Here is a 12,182-nt window from a genome sequence, read left to right as displayed (position 1 = left end):
TCTTCCCAAACTTGTTGGGAGGGACAAGTGTGCTGAAGACTGAAATTTGTGCATCAGGGGCTTGGATTTGTGGCTTGAGGAGGCAAGGAGTTGTATGTTTTAAGCCATCCTGATTTGAGGAGGTGCATGCATTTATTTTTGTTGTACTGGACTGATTGTGTATTATTATTATTATTATTAATAATAATAATTTTATTTTATTTATTTGTATTACCATAGCACCTAGGAGCCCCAGTCATGGATCAGGATGCCATTGTGTTAAGTTCTGTATGGCAAAAATGCTTAGGCTGTGATTTCCAAAGGTTCCTAAGTGAGTTAGGCACCCTTCCATGGAATTCTGGTTGGAGTTGGGTATCTAACTTCCTTAGACGCTTTTGAAATTCCCAGGCTTAATGCTTCCTTAAATTCTTTATACATCTAAATAAATAAAATACAGTCTGTGTTTTTAGATCAACAATGATTTTTTAACTAACTCTAATGCTGTCATTTTCTATTGAACTAATGATTGGCAGTCGTGTATTTCCTAATGTGGCACCATTATTCTTACTTATGTACAGTCTGACGTAATTAATCTCAGTGCAAAAAGATAAGAAAATGGAGTGATTATGGTTCACAGCATTTTACTATAGACAAAATCTTCCTCAACACATCATGGTCACAACTTGTCACTCATCTGTTTCATAATATTAAATATTGAATTATTGTATAATTAAATATTAACTTAATACAATGATTATGCCCCTGGTGTAGCATAGAAGTAAAATTTAATTAACTACGAGTTAGTTAATATGAAACAGTTGAAGGTGATAAAAAATATGTTTCGAGATATCCATGCAGAAACATACTCCCGTGGAGTAAAATGTGATAACCACATGCATGAATTGTAATAGACTTGCAGAGACTATGGTAATTTATTAGTATGTAAGGCTAGGTCTACACTGCAGCGGGGTTCCGACCTAAGATACGCAACTTCAGCTACGTGAATACCGTAGCTGAAGTTGCGTATTTTAGGTCGGCTTACCTAGCGGTGAGGACGCGGGAAAGTCGACCGCTGCCGCGCTGCCGCCGACTCCGCTGCCGCCTCCTGCCGAGGTGGATTTCCGGAGTCGACGGCAGAGCGATCAGGGATCGATTTTACCGCGTCTTCACTAGACGCGGTAAGTCGATCCCCGAAAAACCGATTGCTACCCGCCGGATCGGCGGGTAGTGAAGACAAAGCCTAAGTGATATAAGGGAGCAGTTCTAGCTCTGACACTTAGCACTGTGCTTACTGGCTAAGGACCAAATCCTGCCACTATATCCGGGAGTGCTGACTGGTATACCAGTATAGAGCCCCATTGAAATCCTCTGTACAGGATACCATTGCACCTATGCTCATTGCTCATACTAGTATGCAGAGAGACAGTAACTTCCTGGGAAGTGTTTTGTGACATATTTGTCACAAACTTTGTGCAACAATAAGTGTATTGTAAAGATAGACTTGATGGCTACTAAATATATTCAGTGTAGTATGATTACCATGCATGCAAGCTCCCTGCGTCTGAGACTTAAATGACTTCTCAAACAAAAGGCCGCAGTTATTAGGTGAACATTAGAACATGTTCTGCTCTAGTTTTATTTCATTTAAACTTAATCAACTTTTAGGTGAATTTGATGAATGTTAGAGTATTGGCAAGAACATAATATAGCTGTCTATTCCCCTATTTATGTGGACCTGTAACATGAATTTTTACGGGGATTTTTCATGCCAAACAAGAGAATATACTTTATAGCATGGAGAAACATGGTGGAAGCTTCTCTAAATGGTGTACCTCTGTTTCCATATGCACACCGCCACCATCTCACCTATCATAGATTTAAGCTTCGAGAATCAAACTATTTTTTATATCATCATTTGGCATATCTGAAGTCAGGTCTCCTAAAGTGAAAGCTTATTGGAGTGATTCAAAAAGCTGTGTATATACAATTGTGTTTTGAATTAATATGCAATTTATTGTGAAACACTATTTTCCCCTCCCTCAACTATATCTCTTGTTTTTTTCCCATTTGAAACTGTGCTCTGCCTTGTTAACATATATTATATCATTGAAGAGAGAGACTGACATGACATAACTCAAAGTCACATGTTATCCAGGAAGTTATTAAAAGAAAACAGTTATTTCAAAATAACCTGCTGTTAAAGAAATTATAGTTTTTCCCTTTTTGTTCATCCTACTGATAGAAATGTGATGGATTATATATATATTAACCATATCCTTTTTTGCAGTGCATTGCATGACTGAATTCAAACACATATCCAAGTTACTCGCAAGGTTGTAATAGGAATATTTTACCCTGCAATACCTAAAATAGTAGTTGTTGTTTTGTAATCTATTTTCTCAATTCTCTTCTCCACAGTTTCTTATTAATCTGGTGCAGTCACATAGTGTAGATATGAATGTTGGAGGCTATTTTCATTGCACTTTGTGAAAGGTCAAATACCTTAACCCGTTTCAAGATTTTCATTAATAATATTATTTCCTGTTTTAATTCTGTTTAAAAATATACCAAAACTAGCCCCTTTTGAGAATAATAATAATAAAAAACTCAGTCTTGATCCGTGTTTGATCATTTGTCCATTAAGCGTCACAAAGAGCAGGCACAGTAATTGTTTTAGCTATAGATATTTTATCTGGTTTCATATATAACAGCCTCCACATCATCAGCATAGTCAGCATTCCTGATACATCCTAAATTGATTAGTAATTTATTTTTGGAGCTGCAATAACCACAATATATTAAGAAGACATAGCAATCTTGATTATTAATATCAAAAAGTTAAGGAATTAATGAAGAAGAAGTAGAGACTACAGATTTTGAAACTAACAAAAATACCAAACCATTATTTTGAATTAATTTTTACAATACAAATGTGAAAGGATTTATAAATGACTGTTGAGGAATATTAAAATATAAAGTATGGTCCAGTGGTTGAGACTCAGGATACTTGGGTTGAAGTCAATGGAAGGCTTTTTTTATTGATTCTAATGGAATTTATCTCTGAGGCTAAGACTGGGACATCCCCTAGCTCTAACATACATACAGGGAAGAGACCAGGAAAATGCAAAACAATAAATCTGTCATTAGAAAAAGAGCATGTATTATAGGTAGCACTTGTCAAAAAATCGTGGTGGAGTGAAATTCTGTGGAAACTCTCAACAATAATTATAAGGGATGTGTTCTCCTCTCCAATCAATGTGAAAGGCCTCCATGAACCTGTGCTGCTCTCCCCACATGGATAGAATCCCACTGTCTTTTAAATAATGTTCAGGTGGACGCTGCAAAATATCATTTTTTTTGTAACTCAGGCATGAACCTTCTACGGTATGGGGAAGTCCAGAAAACATATCTTCAAGATTCACTGCCTCAGTAAGGAGCAGTAGACTCCCATCTCTCAAGCTGTAGGGGATGCTTACTCCTCCCTCCCTTACTATCATTGGTACCTGATAGTGGGAGAGGTGGTGGGGAACAGGAGCAGAGGCACTTTTGTCAGTACATGAGAATGGAAGCACAAGTACCCACCTAACACCTTAGCCCTGTAAATGCTGTGATTTTCATTGTTACCATTTCAAAATGGAAGTATCACATCAAGGCATCAGACCTGTCAGTCATATAGGAGAAGCTTTCTTCTTCTTTGAAACTTACGTCACTCTCGTGTGTGGCTGTTGCCTTTCCCTGGGGATATACATCCAGGGAGAAATTGTGTATGGATAGAGAAGACTGCTAAGAGAATCTTGCATCACGCTCTGTATTCTGGCCCTCCACACTGTTATGCGGTTGTGGTGGAGCATGTGTCCTGTATGAGTAAAACTGATCTCTTAGTTACATTAGAAGCTGTACATGTTTATGAAATGTGTGTATATGTGCAGGGAGAGGCAGAAAGATTTACCAAATTTTTATACCAAAGAGAAATTACTGAAAACTAACTGAAGGTTTGGAATGTGTATAACGTGGGAATGTGGGAACAAGCTCTAAAATTCAGATCCAAGTCTGATACTTCCCAGAGTTTGGGTGTGTTTGACTTTGGGGCTTGATCGGGTCAGTCTCTACTTTTAACATTTGAAAAGTAGATCTCAAGCAATTCTTCCTACTGGCAAAGAACATAAAAAGAGAACAAGGTATACACATTTTAAGTTGAGGGAATATCTCTTAAACATTTCATAGTTCTAAAAATGGCATAGTGCGTCAACTGCAAATAGCTTAAAATAAAGGCCAGACTTTCAAAATCAGTAGAAATGAGGGCTTCTGTATCTTAATTTGGACACTCAAAATTGAGGCACACAAAAACCAGTGACCACTGGTGAAAATTTGGCTGCGCCAGTTAGATGTTCACCTGTGCAACTCCTGCAAACAGGAGAGCAGGCAGCATTTGGGGGATGAATCTTGGAGACTAGCGTAGGATTGACTATAAAATCGAACCTATTATTGAAAGAATAGCTATCACATTTCTAGTATAGGAGTGACTACACTAATATTGTGTTAAGCCTCTGAACACCTGCAGGAGAAACTAGATATTCATAGGAGCACACTATGAGTGACCAAAGCGATACTTCATTTTATAGAGTCTTGTGTCATCTCTTCTGACAAACCTGACTCTTGAGGGCTTACTAAACATTACCACTATCTTTACCCATTTTTTAGGGTGTTTAGACAGTTTAAACTCACTGCATCAAACTCTGATGTTTATGTGGCGTGTGTATATCTTTTCCCATTTACCTTTGCAATTGCATTTGTTTAATGAAAAGATCTTCTAAGGAAGCACACAGCAAAGATACAGTGCCACATTCCATTATTTCCATCAAGATTATCTATAAGTGCTTCCATATTAATTGTCCTGGGATTTAAGATAATTCTGCAAACAGTCACCTTCCCACCTCAGAATTCGTTTCCCATATTAAACAGATTGCCCTTCAGCCTTTAATACATTAAAAGCCTGGTTTACAAAACCATAAACAGTAACATGAGTGAGTTAAATCTCACTAAGAGTGCAATTTACATCAGTTGTTAGTGTTAATTTATGAGCAGACTTTATTAAACCCATTTAGTTTTCTAAAAGGACTGTAAATTAATTCTGTGATTTGGGACACACTGAAGTTATTATTGCACATCACCCTACTAAAACATTTTAACATCCCTTCCCTGCACAAATACATTGTGATGCTGTGAAAGCTTCATCAATTCTTTGGTGTATGTACTGCTGCAACCATATAATGGTTTTCTTTAACATACAAGAAAATTCTGGTGTTAATTAGATATTTCCTGTTTAATTACATTTGATTGCACTGATACAATTGAGCCCCATTTGGGCGTTATGGATAATGGTTAAGGGGATTGTTTCTTGACAATCCCAAACCATGTATACAGTATGTCCATGACTGCTTACTGTTTCCATTAAAAAAGAATTGCCAATAAGTGCATGCAACACATTAAACAACAGAAAACAACTATATATATATATATATATATATTTTTTTTTTAATTGGTTAAAATATATTGGATGAACACTTCTGTTATTTATAGAATAATTTATTTAAAAAAATATGCAAAATGCTACTTATGGAATAAATTATTCAATATAAAATTGGAAAATTCTCTGAATTAAATATTTAAAAATCAATTTTATTCCTTTGTGTTCAAATATCATCAATAGTGTAAAATACAAGACACTTACGAAGTGTGATCAAATACCTTCCAGAGCAGAGATGTGAAAAGGTAAATTTAACACCTCACAGGTGTTAAGAGCCATAAATAACCAATGTTCAGCTGTAATTTAATCCTTTGTCAGTCAAAGTATTCGCTACAGAGAAAATGTCTTGCTGAGAATGTTTTGTTTAATGGAAATGCTTGTTTGTTTGAGTTGCAAAGTGTTATTTTATTAGAATGGCAAAGTACATGGAACCCCTTCCCAACAATGTACAAACCCACAAAGAAGATTAAAGATGATGGGTTGTATTGGTAGCAGTAGCAATAATAATGATGCAGTGTTACACAAACGGAGGCTTTGTCTTCACTACCCGCCGATCCGGCGGGTAGCAATCGGTTTATCGGGGATCGGCTTACCGCGTCTAGTGAAGACGCGGTAAAATCGATCCCTGATCGCTCTGCCGTCGACTCCGGAAATCCACCTCGGCAGGAGGCGGCAGCGGAGTCGGCGGCAGCGCGGCAGCGGTCGACTTTCCCGCGTCCTCACCGCTAGGTAAGCCGACCTAAAATACGCAACTTCAGCTACGGTATTCACGTAGCTGAAGTTGCGTATCTTAGGTCGGACCCCCGCTGTAGTGTAGACCTAGCCTAAGCAAAGACAAGTACACAGGGTCCTAATCCTGTATGCTGTCTTCGTAGCACTTTGTGCAATGTTTGTGAAGTGGGTTACCCTACTGTATTTTAGATAATTAAATAATTTCTAGTGTTAGCAGTCTAGTATCTTGAAATTAAATGGGGGAGAAAATTGATGGGACAAATCTTGTGGTCCTTACTCAGTTTTTACTGAGTCTTTGCTATTTATTTCAGTGGGTGTGGAGAATAAAACCCAAGTAAAGCCCTCAGGTTAGTATTTAAAGAGAAAATATATCATTTATATTATTGTATCTTATTTAGTGTATTGAGAGTTCATATGAATTGAGGCCTTGGTCATGCAAAGACTTACACATGGGCTTAACTTGAAGCACATAAGCAGTCCCACTGAGTTCAATAGGACAGCTTATATGTTTGAACTTATGCAATAAGTGAAATTCCATGTAGGATCGGGGTTGAGGGGGAAATGTGTAAAGATATGTAGATTTTGGTGAATTGGCTGTAGCATGATAAAGAGCATTGATGTCTCTAGAATAGTTATCAAAGAGTTAAAGGTAGAAACAATTAATGTTTTTTTGTTTTGTTTTGTTTTTTGTTTTTTACAGCTAAATGATAATTAATGAATATAAGTTTCATGTTTAATTGGAAATGGTATTGTTTTTTATTGGGTAAGTAAATACCCAGAGCCCCAGAAATAAACTAAAAGAAACACAAATGTTATATGAAGATGGGAAAACAGAATGGCATCTATTTCAAGAAAAAGGAACAGGGTGTATTAAGTTTGCATATAGTTCATCACAAAGCCCTAAGGACTGGAACTCTATCACCTTGTTATTTCTTACCACTATGCATTCTTAATTTCTTATCTTAACATCTATGAAAGACTTTTTTTTTTAAAGGAATCTTTCAAAAGCTGTTGGAAACATTATTACATCCCCAAAGTATAAACTGGCCCTGGAAAGGTTATTTATTGTCCGAGGGTGCTGTCACTTGTTAGATATCCTAGTGGCTAGTTTGGGGATATGCAGTTCCGGAGATGCTCTCCTCCCCTCTGCTGTTCAGTTAAATTTTTATCAAACATGGTTGTTATTTATCTAAATCACCTTTAATCTCTTTATAATTGCTCCAGACATAAACAGTTCCGTTTCCTGGAACCCTTCTGCCAACATTCCAAAGCTGACAATGTACGCTCATCCTGGTTTCAATTTCTACATTTCAGTTTAATAGTTGTTCACATTTTTCCTCATTTGAGGCATACACCAAAACTAAGTTTCTTAAAATCAGTCGAATCCCTGTTGGAAGAGAATGTCTGTGTGATAATGCTTGTATCTTTAATATTTTTGGGCCCTCTCCTGCTCCCTTTGAAAATCAATGACAAACTCTTATTGATTTCAGTGGGAGCAGGATCAGAGCCTTGGAGAGACAAGGAATATTAAATGCAGCATGTGCTGTCACTTGATATGCCAAATTCTGCTTCCAGTTGCACCACTGCAACCTCTGTGCAGATTAAACTAGCGTACTTGAGATAACCTGGTCTGAGATAGATAATGTTACCTAAAATGGGGGGGTTGGTGATATTTCTGTTCAATTATTTTATATTTTGTAGAGCCAAATGATCTGATTTGGTCCCCTTTGCTCACATTGACTAGTGCAGTGGTTCTCAAACTTTTGTACTGGTGACCCCTTTCACACCGCAAGCATCTGAGTGTGACCCCTTCCCCCCCCTACAAATTTAAAACACTTTTAAAAATATTTAACACTATTATAAATGCTGGAGGCGTAGCAAGGTTTGGGGGTGGAGGCTGACAGCTCACAATCCCCCGCGTAATAACCTCGCAACCCCCTGAGGGGTCACGACCCCTAGTTTGAGAACCTCTGGACTAAAGGATTAAGCGTGGGACTACTAAGAAAGTAAGAGCTTGTGTGCAAGGTCCAGGACAATGCATATGACAGTGACATGTTTTCTAAAGCACACTAACATGTTGCTCACTAATTGGGCCATGTGGTCTCTTCTGGTGCACAGTAAAAGTTTCTTAGTGTGTCTTACTGTAGTGCTGTTTGAAACAGTTCTATGTTAAACCACACTAGGAAACTTTCAGTGTGGTCTACACAGACCAACTGGTGTACTTTAGAAATCACTTCTCCCGTCCCCCTCCCCCAGTGGCCACATTGTGTAGACATCCCCTAAATTACTACTTACTGGGGGGAGGGGGGGTGACAGGGTGGACTAGGCCATGAGGTCCCCTGTTGGAGGCCTCTCAGCTCTGCCACATCTCACCCCAGAAAAGGGCAGGGGAGAGGGTCCTCCAAGCTGCCTAGAGTGGCTGTGTGGGACTCAGCCAGTCAGAAGGGGCTGCAGGGAGAAGCCAATCGGAGCTCAGCAGGATAGTATAAAAAGAGCTTCAGGGCCTGAGTGAGTTCAGTTTCTTGCTGGAGGAGTATGGATGGTGTGCCTGGCTGGCTGAGGGAGCTATAGGTCTTTGGGCAGAGCAGTGCTGGCAGAGACTGGGGTGGGGTGGGGTGGGTGGAGCAAGAAAGAGCTCCAGGCTGGCTGCTAGGACTCAATCAGGACAAGGCCCTAAGGTAAGGCTGCAGAACATGCTGAGGCCACAGGAAATCATAGCAGCTTAGTTAAAGGGGCATGGTAGATGGCTGCTGTCTTTAGGGTCCTTGGGCTGGGACCCAGAGTACAGCATGGGCCTAGGTCCCCCCGACAGCCACTGTCGAAGTGGCCTGGACTTGGATGCTCCCTGGAAGGCAAACTGAACTGGTTAGCAGCCCAGCTGGAGAGCTGGGGCCAAAAAGGCACAGAGTCTCCAGAGAGGGAGCCCTGGTGGACGCAGTGCCACACCAGGGCTGGGGCTGCTTACAGAGCAGGGGCAATTTGAGAGAGCCCAGAAGGGGCTGAGACGGTACAAACCAGGGAACTGGGATACACCTTGTTGGGCAGATTGAGGATCGAGTCTAGGGATAGGGCTGCAGATAAAGGGACTTTACAGAGGGCACTGACATGCAGAGTGTGTATTACTCAGCTGGAGGGCTGAGTCACTGAAGACTCACCACGAAGCAGAGACACAGTGCAGGTGTAATGCTGACAGACCCTGGTCGTCAGCAGGTGGGATCGAACCTGGAGCCTCGTGCATGAGCCTCTACCGCATGAGCTAAAAGCCAGCTGGCTCTGAGCTAAGGCTGTAGAGTAGACTCATTTTAACTTTCTCTAAGTGGTCTCGGTGCCACTAGATGGGACAGAGCTCCACACACAGAAGGTTGTGGGTTACACAGGCACACACACACTTGGCCAACAGGGGCGCTCGCAAGAGGTGAGTGCCACCTGTTACAGAATGTAAGGATGGTAAAATCTGCCTCTGAAGTGCTTTGTGCACCTGGATCTAGTGTCAACACCCCATATAAGCATCCAATTTGGGTATGCGATATGTATGTATTGATTTTTATAGAAGGGACATTTCAGATCCAATTTCTAATGTCCACGTCTTTGTTAAATAGGACCTTTGTTTAAAATGCACACATGTACTACAGGGATGGCTGCCAGTGCAAAGTCCTAAAACAGAAAATGGATCTGGCTGTATGGAGGCAGTCACACTATATGTCTGTGTGGGAGGTATATGCAACACTGATACTGACTGCACTGTGGTCAATAACTTGCACTTTCTGTAGTTCAAATTGTACACATGCAGGCTGTCGGGTGTCACATTGTATCTGATACTTTGTGACACATTCAGTACAGTTCTTATCTGCGAGATTGAGTATTTGGACCAAATGTTCCAACACCAACGCTTATGGCAAAGAGCCAGTGAACTGTTTGTCATGCAAATGCAAATAACTGACATTGGACTGGTGGCATTTTGCTGGAGAAAAGTCTGCTTTACTGTAGAAGAAAGTTTACTATTTGTATTTCAGGTGTAGGCAGTACAGCAACAATCTCTATTTTAAAACTATGTATGCAAGTAGCAAAGTACAGTTAGATGTGTGATTCTAATATTTCAAGTAAATATAGAAATATTTAATAACAATTAACAACCCATTTTAACATTGTAACAGTGTTTTTTATAGCTCTTTTCTTTTATTATCTATGATCCTTTTATTTTTAATGTGGTTACTTTTACCCTGAAGGTTACAGGCTGATTTAAAAACAACAACAACAACAATTGCAAAGTATTTACAAGCTGATATGCAAACTATACCAAGGGAACATTTCATGCCTCACTGAAATGGAGTTCTTTGGGGGCAGAGACTGTTATTTACTGTATGTTTGGACAGCACTTGGCACTATTTGGACCTGACTTGAGTAAGGCCTGTAGCTGTTACAGCAATATAAATGTTAAACAATAATAATTCTCCTCCCCACCCCGCTTCTCAATGGGGGAGGCAATGTTCGATCAGAACAGCTGAGAGGAGAGGGAAGCGGGGGGCAGACTGTGCCTTTCCCCACTCAACCCCTACCTAGAATGCATGTGAAGATCATTCCTGGTCATGGATGGGGAAAGGAGGATTGAATTCTCTGCCTCTCCCTTTGGCCATTGGCTGGATTGTGGTGTGGGAAGGTAGAGTTGTTTGTCTTTCATGGTCTGCGCCCCTTGTATGCAAAGCCCTCAGGGGATATCATATTTCCTGTCACTGCTGCCCCAACCTCCCTGCCTAATAATGGAGAGAGAGTTTGAGCTGCATTTCCAAGATTCCAGTTTTGGGGGTCAGTTTTGCCTTCCTCACAAGGCCCAGGATGTAGAGTAGGATTTAAAAGTTGTAAATTTATAAAAGTATGTCATTTTGTCACAACTTCTGTCCTGTGTCTAGTGCAGATGAGACACTCAAAAGGGCCAGTTCCCAGAGGTAAGCATGAGACCCAGGAGACAACCAGCAGACCTTATTAGCCTGGAGGAAGAAGGGGAGATTAGTCTTTACAGACTGAGGTTATGTCCACACTTCAGTTAGATGCCAGCTGACTTGGGCTCGTGGGACTCAGGCTGAGGGGCTGTTTAATTGCAGTATAGACATTTTGGCTCAGGCAACCATCCGAACTCTGGGACCCTTCCACTTTGCAGGGTCCTAGAGCCCGGGCTCCATCCCAAACCCAGAAGGCTGCACTGCAATTAAATAGCCTCTCAGCCTGAGCCCCTGCGAATCCGAGTCAGCTAGCATGGGTCAGCCACTGGTTTTTATTTGCAGTATAGATACCCTTAGGTAGCTTTCATTTTGTTCCTTAGTGCCCTGCATCCCTTGTCTAGGGAGAGTGAGAGGATTCCGAGGGGGGCTGAATCCTAGGATTTAGGCTGAGGATACTCATCCCTCAACACTGGTTATGTGGCATAGAGGCCATTTAAACTCCATACGGGACCCAAATAAATGCCGCTTCAAAATCCACCCATCTCTGTGTCTCATTCTCCGGCATGTTCTTATCAATAGAGAGATTTCTGCAGGGAAGTGCAACAACTGTTTAACAGCAAACATGCTACAATAAAGCTTAAGGGAGAGATTATAATTACTGTATATGAGATGAAATTCGGCCTAAGAAAATTGTAATGGAATTTTAGATAGTCAGGATTTGACTTTAAAGTGCATGACAGACAGTTCAGAGCCTCTTAGTACCACACGCAGTACTGACTCTGAGAAGAAGGCACAGCTTACTGATTCCACTTCCTATGCAAGCTGGATGTTCCCAATAGAGGGTCCCCATAACTGCACTGACCCAGTCCAGTCCTACTTAGCTTGTGAGATATGACAGGATCACAGCTCAAAGTGGTATGCATGTATGAGCATCTTCTCCACAGGACTGCTCCTCAATTTCAACCCTCCTCTTCCTTTGAGTGCCCATGTCATAGCAAACTCCTAGG

The sequence above is a fragment of the Emys orbicularis genome, chromosome 14 (genome assembly GCF_028017835.1).
Source record: "Emys orbicularis isolate rEmyOrb1 chromosome 14, rEmyOrb1.hap1, whole genome shotgun sequence".
Classification (NCBI taxonomy): Eukaryota; Metazoa; Chordata; order Testudines; family Emydidae; genus Emys; species Emys orbicularis.
This window is presented reverse-complemented; position numbering follows the sequence as displayed.